The sequence below is a fragment of the Tachysurus vachellii genome, chromosome 20, assembly GCF_030014155.1.
Source record: "Tachysurus vachellii isolate PV-2020 chromosome 20, HZAU_Pvac_v1, whole genome shotgun sequence".
Taxonomy (NCBI): domain Eukaryota; kingdom Metazoa; phylum Chordata; class Actinopteri; order Siluriformes; family Bagridae; genus Tachysurus; species Tachysurus vachellii.
The window spans coordinates 2120001-2135352 of NC_083479.1; positions in this window are offsets into that span (position 1 = coordinate 2120001).

Below are 15352 nucleotides of genomic sequence, written 5' to 3' on the forward strand. Positions count from 1 at the left end.
GCTCAGCAGTGCATGTCATGTCCACTTGCATGAAAGGATTTGTAACGAATGACACACATGGCTCAAGCTGATCAAAGTCGCAAAACCTGCACTCAAATTCCTGTCCTAGTCTGTTTAACACTTGGGAGTACTTTTCTACAACTTTATGAAAAGCTGCAGATGCAGAATCATTGTCATTCAACACTGCCTGCACAGAGAGAAAGTGTTTTTTTCTCTGTAAATGCACAGAGAAAATGTTCATCTTGGCTTTAAATGCGTTTACTGCACTTATCATGTAGCCTGCATTCAACTCACGGGCTTTTTCTGTCCTTAATGCGCCGCCGGGTGGGTAGTTAGCACTGAAACTTTCGTGACACGTACTGAAGTGTCTCGCCACATTGTGCCGCTTTGCCGTCGCAACAGTCGTCCCACAAATGAGACACACACACTTTTCTTTGACTGACGTAAAAAAAGAACTCTTCCTCCCAAACACTGTAAAAATGGTATGTTTTCTGTCGCTTTTCTGCCATGATTTTGGCGGTAAATCACAACTAACTCCTCATCGTTGCTGCACCGCTTCCTCGTGTCAGGAGTCGGACGTGATGTGCGCACAATATTGACATTTGACTTCAGAAAAGGCCAGAGTTCATTATACTGTATACATAAAACATTTTTGTTTTAAATCTTTTACAATTAAATGAAATTAAATTAAATATCGTCATTTTAAAATCTACATTAATGCAAGCGTTTTTTTATTCAAAAACTACAGAAAGAAATTTTTTTTTTAGACGGAGCTATATTTTGACCAGTGCTATTTTTAGAACATGCCTCGCGGGCGCCTTAAGTGCTCCTTGCGGGCGACCAGGTGCCCGCGGGCACCGCGTTGGTGACCCCGATCTAGATATTCTACTCAAAAGCAAAAAAATATATATAATTAAATAAATAAATAAAAAAGTTCTATAGTCCGTATTTTCTATGCCTCGTTTTTTTTTTCAAGCTTAAAAGCGAGTGCTTGTGTGACAAACCCCCTTTTTCTGCTGAGGTAAAATCCGACAGTGTTAAAGATGTAAACCAGACGCAGGTGATTCGAATCATGTGTCGCATGTGACTCGACTCAGAACACGAGGAACTTTCCTGAACGTGCGCCGTTTCGTATATCTCCATCCTCAGCCTCCACCCGACACATTAAACCTTCTATCATGTCAGAACTGGAGCTGTGTTCAGTCGGCCTGAACGTGCCAGGTTTCGGGAGCTAATTTCAGAGGCGTCAGACTGGATTTAATGAAATCGTCAGTGTTGCGTAGGCGCCGAAAACACCGTGTATGTTATCTTGAAAATACAGTAACGTCGAATCCGTGTTTGTTAAAAGTCCCTGAATCTGAAGCTCATGAACATTCGCAGCATTCTCAGTCCTGTGGCTAATTAAAAGTGACATAACAGGGTCGTATTTATAGGGGAAAGGAAAAGATGTAAAATGCAGAAAGAAAGAAAGAAAGAAAGAAAGAAAGAAAGAAAGAAAGAAAGAAAGAAAGAAAGAAAAGATCGGCATTTGATAAAATTGACAAAAGCTTGAGTGAAAATGATGAAAAACAGATTGAGTTTAAATGGGGATTGAAATGGCGGCCGGTTAAAGACTCACATACCTTGTTTTACACGTACAGGTAGCGAGCGAGGCTCAGTTTTAGTATTCATTGTAGAGAGAAATCAAATTAATTTATCGTGTTGGCTCAAGAAAGCAAACGCAAACACAACAACAGCTCAGAGAACACGACAAGAGACGTCATGAAAATAACAATTCGGTCGTGAAATTCTCCACAGCATCCTTTCATTTTCATCTGCATTGTGTTTCCACAAGCGACTGTTAATCAAAGAAAATGTTTTCCTAATTTTAGATTTGTCATTTTTTTTTACACAATATTATTTTCACATGATTTTTATTCATTAATGTTTTTGGGGATTTTTAAAAAGAATTTATTTTCCCACATATTTTTTTTCAGTGTTTTTTTTAATAGTGTTTTTTTTTCAATGTGTGTTTTTTTTTTTGGTTCATTTTATTTATTTTTTAAATATTTTTTTCCCCACATGATTTTTTTTTTTTTTTAAATCAATCTGTTTTTTAACATGACTTTTGATAATAATTCAATTGTTTTTTTTTTACATGTGATTTTCTTTAATATTTATTTTTATTTTCAGGGTTTTTTTTTTTTAATTTTTTATGGGGTTTTTTTGGTTCGTTTTATTTATTTATTTATTTTCCCCGCATGATATTTTTTATTTTTTATTGTAGTCAGTTTGATTTTAACATGGGATTTTTATAATTGTTTTTTCACATGATATTCTATAATCAGTATTTATTTCATTTTTTTCATTTTTTTTAATAGTTAGTTTTAGTTTTATGTGGGTTTTTTTTTTCTTTTTTCTTTTATATATGTTTTAGTTTTACGTGATTTTTTTTTTTTAAAAATGTATTTCTTTTCAAATTTACAACATTTACTTATAAACCTGATTTATTGACATAAAATTCATAACCCCATTTTAGTGAATGCTGACAACTTATTTAAACATGATCTTTTTAACATGATGTTATTGTTTCTCTCGCAATTCATATCGCTTCACTTGCATATATGTTGTATTGATCACATTATTTTCGTTTATTTATTAATTTTTTATTTTGATTTTTTTTTTACAGTTAATTAGTCACATGGTCTGTATTTTGGTCACATGGTCTGTATTTATACAGAGGTCACATGGTCTGTATTTATACAGAGGTCACATGGTCTGTATTTATACAGAGGTCACATGGTCTGTATTTATACAGAGGTCACATGGTCTGTTCGTTCCAGTGCACCAAAGGAATGGAGTGAGTTTTAGAATAAAAGGGAATTGGCAGGAAATTGTGCACAAAGCAGGTTTGAGTGTGATTCCAGCTGTGGGACTCGTGTTTGGCGAACTCGGACATGAAAAACAGCAGGAGGTGAAAGAGTAATTTTAGAGATTTTACACTGCTGTGGATCTGGTCTGAGACCCTGCTCTGTTTTTCTAGTGTCTGGGCTCCAATTTAATTGGTTCTGTGCTCGAACACTAGGCTACCTTTGTTTTTTTTTCCTTTTACTCCTCGGGTACTCTAGGTAAAGCTAATGTGTGTGTGTGTGTGTGTGTGTGTGTGTGTGTGTGTGTGTGTGTGTGTTAGACACCCACAACGGCAGTTTTGTCTCAATAACAAGCCCTTTCCCTATTTGAAGAGAGTTCCTGTGCGTCGGCGAGAAGACAACGAGACAACGCACTTTGTAGCGAGATTGTCAGAGCAATGTTTCTCCGTCTTCTTGTTCTCCAACTCCGTTCGTTTCTTTTTTTCCTGCTGTCTCTTCCATTAAGCTACAGAAAGAACAAAACTCCGCTCACTTTCTGCACGAGGTGAAAGAAAAAACACTTCTCATCATGATCAATACGTTTCACTGACACTCGAACGAAATTATCCAATTTTGTCGGGTTTCTGTCACAAAGAGCGCGAGAATCAAAGGCTGTCAAACAAACAGGTGAATATTAGATATTTCTGTGTGTGTGTGTGTGTGTGTGTGTGTGTGTTAGAATTTTAAAAGCATAAAAGATTTTTGCCGTCAGCTGCAGTAAACATCAGAAACCAGGATAGAGGATTTTTGTTTTGTTTTGTTTTTTTTTTTTTTGCATCGTCTCCCCGTAGCCTCTTTCTCCTCCTCCTGCCTTTAATTGTTCATTTCACCAAACGTTAATATCGTATTCGTTTAGAAGAAGCCGAGCTTTCTCGTCACCTCCGTGGAAATTGAATCCCGCTACCAGCGAGGCAGCGAGGCAGACGACTTATGGAACCTCTTAATGGAACGAACGAAAATGGAACACTTCAGGCCTTCGGTGCAGCTTAGAGGAATTAAACAAGAGACTTGAAAAAGGAGAAGAGGAAATGATGGACGTTTATGATATACAGCTGACCGTCAGACGTGTATGTGAACATCGCTCAAATCATGCCTGACTTTGTCCTACATTGCTTTTAAAGTGTGCTCACTCTTCTCTTCTCTTCTCTTCTTTTCTCTTCTCTGAAGGCTTGTCACTAGATGTTGGAGTGTATCTGAGACCGTTTGTGTTCATTCAGCTACAAGAGCATTAGCGAGATCAGACGCAGATTTTGGATGTAAATGACAAGAGTCTCCAGTTCCAGTTCATAACAAAGGTTTACAGTGGGGTTGAGTCAGAGACACGTATCTGTGCAGGTACTGCAAGGGTTCCACGTTCTCATGGAGCTTTATGCACTTTTTTGTCTTGCTAGAACAGAGTTTGGACTCAACCTCAGTTACTCTTACTTTGAAATTGTAATGCAAAAGTATACAGAGACTTTCTATACAAGTGTGTGATTACAGTTTACCATATATGGTCAGGAGTGCATATATATGTATATGACCATATATGGTCAGGAGTGCATATATATGTATATGACCATATATGGTCAGGAGTGCATATATATATATATATATATATATATATATATATATTCATCCATTCATCTTCTACCGCTTATCCTGTGCATATCTCAGGCGTCATCGGGCATCAAGGCAGGATACACCCTGGACGGAGTGCCAACCCATCGCAGGGGGCACACACACACACACACACTCATTCACTCACGCAATCACACACTAGGGCCAATTTTTCCAGAGATGCCAATCAACCTACCATGCATGTCTTTGGACCAGGGGGAGGAAACCGGAGTACCCGGAGGAAACCCCCGAGGCACAGGGAGAACATGCAAACTACACACACACACACACACACACACACACACACACACACACACACACACACACACACACACACACACACACAAGGTGGAGGCGGGAATCGAACCCCAACCCTGGAGGTGTGAGGCGAACGTGCTAACCACTAAGCCACCGTGCCCCCCTATATATATGTGTGTATATATATATATGACCATATATGGTCAGGGGTGCATATATACAGTATGTATATGACCATTTATGGTCAGGGGTGCACATACTTTTTTTAAAAAGATAACATAATACCACAGTGATTTAAAATTCTCTATTCTGATTGGTCAGCTGTCATGAAGGCGATTTAAAAAAAAAATTGTAGCCATGGTACATTTCTGAGGTATCCTGTGATAGCGGATGTGCTTTTATATTAAAACTTTGACGCAGTAACAGTGGCTCCGCTTCAACCTGTCACACCGTCAGTCATTATTTTCCTAAAGCAGCACGGCACAGACTGTTTTATTCCTTATTCTGAGATTTAAAAGATACTGTGGAGACAGGAAGTCAGTGTACGGATTCGTCTCAGAGTTTGGTGCTACAGTTAGAAAAGAGAGAGAGAGAGAGAGAGAGAGAGGGAGAGAGAGAGAAAACGACTGGGTCTCATCACTGCATGTGTAATAAGGACAGCTTACTTGTCTCGAAATCCATCATGTTTCTGTTCTTCCAGTAAAGAAGACGACAGGATAACTAATCCTCAACTAATCCTCACTAACCCCATACTTAACAGATAAAGATTGTGTTCTAGATGATAACGTAGAGCCATTTACTCTTAGAACCGAGAATAAATATGTTACGTTCGTGCTGTCGAGCTTCAGTGTAGGTGTCGGAGGTGAATTATGGAACGGAAATGGAGGGAGTGTGATTTGCATAAACAGGCTGAAAGCTAAGTGCAAAATTGAGACATGAGTTGATTGTGTGTGTGTGTGTGTGTGTGTGTAAGTGTGTGTGTGGCACAGTTACAAAAACACGGTTCTTCCCTAGATCCCCAGGTGTTCATGCTGAGACCTACACAAAGGTGCCATTTACTTTTCTTCTCCTTACCTGATCTAAGAGGTAAAGAACACACACACACACACACACACACAAACACACACACATACACACACATATGTACACATACAAAGGGCTTAACCGTGTTCGAACATAGAAAAGGCTTTTAGAAGCTCAGCCTATTAAAACCATTACACTGCCACAAAATAACAAGGACACTGGATTGTGTGCACGTGTGTGTGTGTGCACGTGTGTGTGTGTGTGTGTGTGTGTGTGTGTGTGTGTGTGTGGCTATTGAAGCGCAGTTCTTTTCATTTTCACATTTGAAAGGACCATTATAAGATGTTCCACATAAAAAAGAAAGCAAGCTTCTTTAGGGAAACTGAGTGTTGAAGCATTCAAAAGAACATTATAAGATTCAACACAAAAAACACACACACACATGTATGTTGTATTTTTGTCTTAGGTCTTTTGATCATTTACGACTTTGATCACGTTGTTAAGACAAATATTTCATGTCTGGCTTTAGACAAGAGCACGCCGTGTTTCGAAGGGTTTATCTGTGCCGTAATGACGGTTGTAAGTCTTCAGCCTTCTCATCAATGTGCCTAATGATGTGGAGTCGTCGCTTGCTTTTATTTCCATGCAATTATTCAAACACACCCTATTAACTTGATGAATTGCTCTAGTGTACATATTTTGCTTCACGTAGCTTTGTAGGTGTGTGAAGCGTTAGTTAGCGGTGTAAACCTCAGGCATCCACAAGATTTCCGATTCTTCAGGCAACGATTCGATATTTGACGATGACGCTGAATCTGAATCTGATACAACGTCCTTCATCCGTAATAACTCTGAATCCTAATGACCAAATTAACACAGATATTAAGTATCTAGTCCTGATAGTAGGTTCAGGGGTATTAGCAAAAATCAAATCGTTTCATTAGGAATCAAATTAAATCATTGCAGATTCAGTTGTTTCATTAAAAATCGATTCGTTGCTTTTAGAATCGAAATTGAATCGTTCTAGATTTAGGAGTTTATTTTGAATCGTGGAAGTTTAAGCTGCGTCATCGAATACTGAATACTGTGTCTCTGTCCGAGAATCTAAACTGTGCGATGTTGATTCGGTGGAGGCAGCACATATTGAATCATTCCCTTAAGAATCAAAATTGAATCTTTGCACGTTAGGGGTTTTAGCAAGTATTGAATCGCTCATTTAATCGTAGCAGATTCAGTGATATCGTCAAATACTAAATCTCTAAAAAGTCTAAGAATCTAAAATGATTCGAATTCGGTTCAACGGTATCAGCAAATATTGAATCATTCCCATAGTAGATTTAGCAGCAACATCAAATATTGAATCATCCCTGAAAGAATCAATGTTGAATCGTTGTACGTTTGGGGTATCGTCCAATATTGAATCGTTCTCTTAATCATAATTGATTCAGACTATTCGTCAAATATTGAATCGTTCTCTTAATCATAATAGATTCAGACGATTCGTCAAATACTGAATCGTTCTCTTAAGGATAAAAATTTAATTGTAGCAGATTCCGTCGCATTGTCACAGATTGAATCATTACTTTTAAGAATCAAAATTGCTTTGTTTAAGATTTGGGAGAATTTAAACGATTCATTCATGTGAGTCGATTCAGTGGTATCATAAAACATCGAATCATAACCTTAAGAATTAAAATTAAATTGATTCACTGATCACTGAATCATTTATTAATTACTGCCTTAATTCATTTCTGTACTTCACAAATTCCTGCCACGCCCCTGATTACTGTAACCCGATTGGTCGGTAAAGTGCGTCTGTAAATCCCAGGGGTTTTTTTTTGTTTGTTTATTGTTTATTGTTTATTTATATGGATCCCATTAGCTGAAAGTCTGCGCAATCAGCTAGTCTTCCTGGGGTCCAAAAAAAAAATTAAATTACAACAATAACAACATTTCAATCATCACAATTGATATATATACACCTATACACATTATATATATATATATATATATATATATATATATATATATATATACACATACATACGCATACTCATACATACATAAAATCTGGTTTTGATTCATAACAGGACAAGACATAAGTACAATATGATTTATAATTACATTAATCAAGACATATAAAAACCTACATCAACACATAACACCGTAGACTACTTTTAAATGACAGCTTATTATGAAGCTGACGAACTTCAATGGGAATGTTATTCCAGATGAAAATAGCTCTATATAGGACAGTTTTCTTCATAAAATTAAAAATCCCAGGTGATGATACATTGCCATTTGTACAGGACGTGGACTATGTAGAATTTGATATGATGACGTTTTCTGGAAGGATACTGTATGTTTGGTTAGCCGTTATGAAGGAAAAGGAGTTTATGGGTTTGTGTTATTGTTGTGAATTCAAAAGAGTGAGAAAAGGGAACGATTTTCTTTTATAGTCCAATAAGTGCAGGCGCTGGACCTGGAATCTGGGCTTTTTTATTTCTTTTTTTTCCTTTTTTCTTTTTCTACCAATGGAGTCCTATTGGAGTTTCATCCCTCAGGCAATACATCTGATGAACACCTAACATACACAGAACAAAACCTATTCTTACATTGTCTACAAGTACACATTTATATTTTATTTTGCACATCTTTACTTTAATTTGCACACTTGTATTACAATTTGCACATACAACTTTCTATTATTTATGTGTCCATGTCTTACCATTGCTATATGTTTACACTATGGAGCTCCTGTACTAGAAAAACATACTTGGAAATAAAGACCTTTCTGATTCTGATTCTAAAAGCACCAATGGTCCAATGGTCCAAATTACACAAACGCTTGTCTGAGTATCATTCAGGAGTCTCCGTGCCAGAGGTTAATGCCAATCCGAGGACGGCGGTGCCAGGAGAACCATTACTGCTCTCATTACTGCTAGGAACACAGTCACTGGAAAAGGGAAGTTAATATCTCGCTCCTGCCTTCTCCAAGCCTTGTCTGGGATACGGAAGCAATGGTAACATTTCTCCAGTGAGCTTCTGAAATATTGCTTAAAACATTACTCCATCTCAAGAACAAGAACAATCCACCGTCGCGATAGGACTCATAAATCTAATCACCTGCAGATGATTAGACATCGCTGGGGAAATTAGGCTGCCACATGAAACACAAGCTGGTGATTGGATTTTTAAAAAAAATCTTTTTATTCTTCTTTTTTTTCTTACACAGAACTTGTTTTCCATCATTGTTGCGGTTCCAGGAACCACTGAAGCTGAGAGGTTATTGACTGAAGATCAAGCTGTAGGACACACTCTTAGCCTCAACACGCTCGTAACCTTATTACATTACTTTCTCTTTGATAGTTTATCACGGCCCGGTCACCACGCCGGCTGATCTCCGTACGCGAAACAAAGAGGCTGTCGGGTTTATGCGAGAGCAAACGTCACTCGATCGCATCTTAGAATCTTACTGCCACCTGGTGTGTGTGTAGAACTGGAGAGAAACCCTGAGCTCCAGTAATCAATCCTTTAGGTTCTTACATTCTTCATACGTGCTATGGAGGTTTGTTGGCATGGCAACCGCAAACAAACCCCAAGGTGAGTGTTGGGTAAGAATTAATAACTAGGATGTAGTCAGAAGCTCAGGATTGCACTGAGAGCCTCATGTTCTTCTGGAAGGTGTTGAAATGAAAGCATCATAAACGACTGAATGGATTTAAGGACCTGATTTGATCTCAAGCCAATCGAGACCTCAGGATCTCTAAGCTTTACCCAAGCAGCTGGACACTTTCTAAGCTACTTCTTAGGACATCCGGAGTCCAATTTTTTTGACTAATGGGACATTTTCAATCATTGTAAACAAACAAATGAATCATTTTCTGACTGTTTTATTGGTTGAGGATAAAATTGAACTGCTTATGAACAAACACTTTGGAGCGTCTCAGAGAGCAGGAATGGGTTTGATATCACCATTTAATTTAAAGATACACACATTTCTGTGGAAAAGGAACTTTACTATGAATAAAGGTTGACTTGGTAAACGAGTCTTATGAACTTGTGCGTGAATAAATGCGTAGAAACGAGCGCCTTGAGCACTAATGTTCAATGAGCGTTTGTTAAATAATGTGTTAATTAACACGTAGGAATAAACTCAAATGTGCTCTATGAGAACGAATGTGTTGTATAATTCGCTTTATGCGGTACAGTTTACGTAATCGTCCTCCTTATCACCCGTTGGCTGTAATAAATACAGTAACCTCTCTTTCAACAGGTCGGATTATTTTCTGGTGTCTGACTTAACTCAGGTTTGATGAATGAAGAGATTATGGAACAATCCAGAATTTAAGATTAGTACCTACTGTACTGTATATACAGTGGTTTATTTATCCAGACACAAATTCCTCAGACTCGCAAGTCTCGTACTCAAGGTCCAACTCCTTAATAGTTTGGGATTAATAAAGGGATTAGTGCAGGATTGATTCGTCAGCGAGTTAAACGACTCCTTGACCTTGAAAAATTGATGCATTGGCAGCGATACCTGGAAGAAACACCTGAAAATAAGCCTGTGTGTCCGGGCCAGATAACAGGGACATCCAGTATCCAGAGCTCGTACTTTATCAGCGTGGCTGATGAACCGGGGTTAAGTTCGAGTGAGTGCGAGCGCTACGCTGTGTGTGGGCTGAAAATGTAAAGGTGCAAAAACGGCTTTTACTTCATGTGTACAGTAAAGAGCCACATCACAGGAACAAAAACGCTTTTCACTTCGCCTCAAGCCATCATCTACTGTGAATACACACACACACACACACACACACACACACACACATACCATCTCTCTACTTTCCTTTCCTACCTCAGTCTGTATTTTTATTTTATTTATTTATTTATTTTTAAATCTGTCAAGGTAAAACACATATATAATACATTGAAGATCTGCTACAGCTTCATTTCTAAAGGCTCGGAGAGGATCGCAGACACAAAAGAATTCCTTCCTCGTTGATTTTTTTTATCCTTCCTGTCAATCATTATTTGTGTCGGAAAAATATTTTCACAAAAATAGGTCGAATATAGGATTTTTTTTTTTCTTCTTTTTAAAAAGTTCCTTTTACTTTTTCTCTTAAAACTACTAGTTTTGTTGTTTTTGTGTGTGTGTTTGTTTGTCTGTTTTGTTTTGTTGTGTTTTGTTTTAATCGGTTTGGTATAGGTTCCAGCATCACCAGCGGTTCCAGCATCACCAGCGGTTCCAGCGGGTTTAACAGCTGTTTGCGTGACTTATTCACAGCATTATTTAGAACGATTGTGTTTACACACAAACTTCCGATCTGACCAATTTATTCCGGAGAAATAAATTCCGAGGCTGCTATCGTTAACGTTCTTGAGACGTTCCTGCGAATAAGCGAATGCGGTAAAATAAAAAGGCAGGAAAAAAAAACAAAAAAAAACAAACATGTGCTGCATGTAATATCTGTCTGATTAGAGCAGCACGCCGTGATTGCTATCAAGTGGCCATCAGAGCCACTTCCACACGCAGCAGTGAATGAGTAAATGGATAGCGCAGGAGTGGCAGGTGCTTTAATTACAGCACAGACGAATTTCCACCTGCAGGGAAAATTTTTTGCTTTATTTATTTATTTGTTTATTTATTTATTTTTTATACGACGAGGTCCCAGCTGTACAAATCAAAACCACAATTAAAATCAGCATCAGGGGGCACGGTGGCTTAGTGGTTTGCACGTTCGCCTCACACCTCCAGGGTTGGGGGTTCGATTCCCGCCTCCACCTTCTGTGTGTGGAGTTTGCATGTTCTCCCCGTGCCTCGGGGGTTTCCTCCGGGTACTCCGGTTTCCTCCCCCGGTCCAAAGACATGCATGGTAGGTTGATTGGCATCTCTGGAAAATTGTCCGTAGTGTGTGATTGTGTGAGTGAATGAGAGTGTGTGTGTGTGTGCCCTGTGATGGGTTGGCACTCCGTCCAGGGTGTATCCTGCCTTGATGCCCGATGACGCATGAGATAGGCAAAGGCTCCCCGTGACCCGGGGTAGTTCGGATAAGCGGTAGAAGATGAATGAATGAATGAAAATCAGCATCGGAGTCCTGTCCGTTTGTCAGGAGCAAATCCAGTCTGATCAAGAATATTATATACAGTGGGGATCAAAAGTTTGGGCACCCCAGGTAAAAATTTGTATTAATGTGCATAAAGAAGCCAAGAAAAGATGGAAAAATCTCCAAAATGCATCAAATTACAGATTAAACATTCTTATAATATGTCAAAAAAGTTAGATTTTATTTCCATCTTTTACACTTTCAAAATAACAGAAAACATAACAGAAAAAAATGGCGTCTGCAAAAGTTTGGGCACCCTGCAGAGTTAATACCTTGTACTGCCCCCTTTGGAAAGCTGAGACCTGACAGTGTCTTGGATTGTTCTCAATCACTGTCTGGAAAGTCCAGGTGATCAAGTCCAGGTTCTTCTAAGCAGTTGTCTAGAAAACCTTCAGCGCACACTGTATACATATATATATATATATCGTCGCTGTCGGGCGGAAACCTCGTATGTCCAAATTTGGTCAGTTTCATATTTTTTCACATATCGATACTATTGGTCAGTCCCCACGTGGGTCTGTTATTTTTACAAGTTATTAAACAATCTAAAGTCTTGAAAATAGCTTGAGCGCAAATCTCATAACTCCATTGGACACTTCAACTGTCCACCTCTTCCTCACTCCGTGGGAGAGCTTCACGGCATATTTCTCCTCAAGAAGAGTCGCAACGAATCAACACGTCTTCTGAGGTAAATGTCTTCAAAACACTGGGCTCAAAGAAAAAAAAATCTTGACCCCCGCTAGTTCTGGTGCTCATCTGAGGACAGGAATTTAGCGCAAGACAATCCACTGCAACGCGGACTAAACCCTGTGCACTGCAGATAAGGTACGGCGTTTTTTTCATTTCCTGAAAAATAACGGTTTTGGAGATACGAGGATTCCGTCTGACAGCGACGATATGCATGTGGGGGGGGTGTGGTAGCCTAATGGTAGTGTTGAGCTACCAATCAGAAGGTTGTGAGTTCAATCCCAGGTCCCACTGTTGGGCCCCTGAGCAAGGCCCTTAACCCTCAATTGCTCAGTTGTATAAAAAAATTTGATAATGTAAGTCACTCTGGATAAGGGCGTCTGGCAAATGCTGGAAATGTAAACATATATACACGTATATACAGATTTTTTTTAAACTAGCATTAGGATCTTATTTTATGATTGATTTCATTTTAATTTGTGAGTTAGAAAAAAAGAATGAGGCGATTCTTTAAAAGCTGATTCCTGTGATGTTCAGGAAATTCAGATCGATGGAATTGAACATCCAGCGACGAGAAACAAAATGTTTGTTATTTACCGAAGTGATTAAATTTAGCTCTAAATCTGTTTTAATTCATGGAGGACAAAATAGACAGAACGCACACAATGTGTCCCCTTTAAACAATCCCTAGATTCACTGTTGTTTTATATGTAAAGTTAAAATGTGTAGAATTTCTCTCTGGATCTGGCAGAGTCGTATAAATAATGTCAAAACTCGTTAAACGCCGAGGTCTCGAAGAAAGAATTCACAAAGCAGGAGGCTATTTTTTGCGTCAGGAGCTCTGGAGGGAACTGGGAACTAATGCACTGGTGTGAGCTCAATAAATCACCTCATGTCATTTTCTCCTCTGAGGGAAGCCGAGTCAGAGCGTCCTTGGAGATGAGGAAGTCCACAGATTCGCATCTGCATCCCGCCGTTAATTATCCCGCCTTGACGAGCAGCGCTTTAATGATCCTCTCCGGGACAAAGAAGACGACGAGACGAGTCGGGAATCGATCGCAGCAGTGACCCCTGTGATGAGGAGACGGGACGGAGGGAATAAAACGAGTCCAGAGCTCACAGGTCAACATATCCGTAACGAAGGGAAGCGATCAGACGTCCTGCTGCTCCGACGTTCAGCGTTTTTGAGGGTACAAAAAAAAAGTCCCCAGCCGATCGCAGCCTGATGTATAGAAACATCTGACGAACGAAACTAAGAGATGCTGCGAATTTCTTTCATTCCAGAATAATCCTGGGATTCCTGACGTTCCTGAGTGGGTCAGGATTGCAGCATTCAATTCAGCGTTCATCACCTTCATGAAGAACTAATCTGAGATGCTTTTGATATTATTATTGTTATTATTACTATTATATTATAAGGCTAGTTTTATGGTTAGAAAAGCTAGTCGTAGCGACGGCGCTAAACCGCAGGCCGCGATCCTTCAGCGTGCAGAAGCTGGGAAAGCAGAAAATCTCTGTTGGAGTGATTATGGGATACTACACACTACTGTCGCATCACAGGGCGCCATAAAGGTAATTAACTCGAGCGTGTTAATTCCCGATCCATGCTAGAATCGGCTTCCAGAATATTTCACCCCGTGTAGCATCTCTGTGCTTTTGCCCAGACGTTTCCTGCTTGTTTAATCGCCTGATAATTGCTGCAATCGGACAATTTTCCGCAGCGACGCATAAAATAAATGCGATGGCTCGGCGGTTCAGGATTGTTTACCCTCTCAGAAGGTCATGAGTTCAAATCCCAGCACCAACCAAACTGCAGATCCCGTCATCATCTCAGCAGTCTGGATGATGAGTCCAAGCTTCAGATGAACGAACACGTCTGTTTTAGAAAAGTATCTCTCGAGCATTTGGATGTTTTTTTTTCCCAAGCTCAGACAGAATACCAACGAATCCAGCAGCTGCCTGGTATTAATATTGATGCCACTGTGGCACGCGGGACGCTTTCCCACTTTTACATTTTCTCTTGAGTCACCTTTCTCTGCTTGACACATATCACCATAATTTATTCATCCGACACCTGCTTCACAGTTAACGACGGAGCAGGATTTCCCGCTCGGAATATCCGTCCGTTTTAAAAGTTGAAAAACGTGGAAATAGTTCGAAATGAAGTGAATTCCGCAGCCCAGATGTTGTGGGAAGAGTTCGGAGCGAGAACTTCTCCGACCTGCCGTTAAGGTACGTACAGACGTCGTGTAGATGAAGAAGAGGTGAACAGAACCTACATCGTTAACCTCATGAGGTCATGTGATTTTTATTTTGTGTGTGTGTGTTTTCTTTTATTGTTTACGTTCATTGTCACATGTTGATGCTTTATCGCTTTTAGAAAGAAATAATCGAGGATATTTGTGTCACGTGTCATTTCCGCTCACCTGGGTTACTGCACGTATCCAGAATAAAGTCTCCGTACGTTTAAAGGCAACGAGGATCTGACTAAAGACAGAAAGAATCAGACCGGGATAAAGAAAAAGTGGAGAAGTCCGAAGGGAACGCAAGTCAGTTGCAAAGATGCTGAATCGGTTATGAGGTGAACCAAATTTCTCACTTATTCACCTCCCTGTGATAAGAACCTCGGCAAGTCATTCATTCATTCATCTTCTACCGCTTATCCAAACTACCTCGGGTCACAAGTGCCAACCCATTGCAGGGGGCACACACACACACACACACACGCACGCACACACACACACACACACACACACACACACACACCCTACAGACAATTTTCCAGAGATG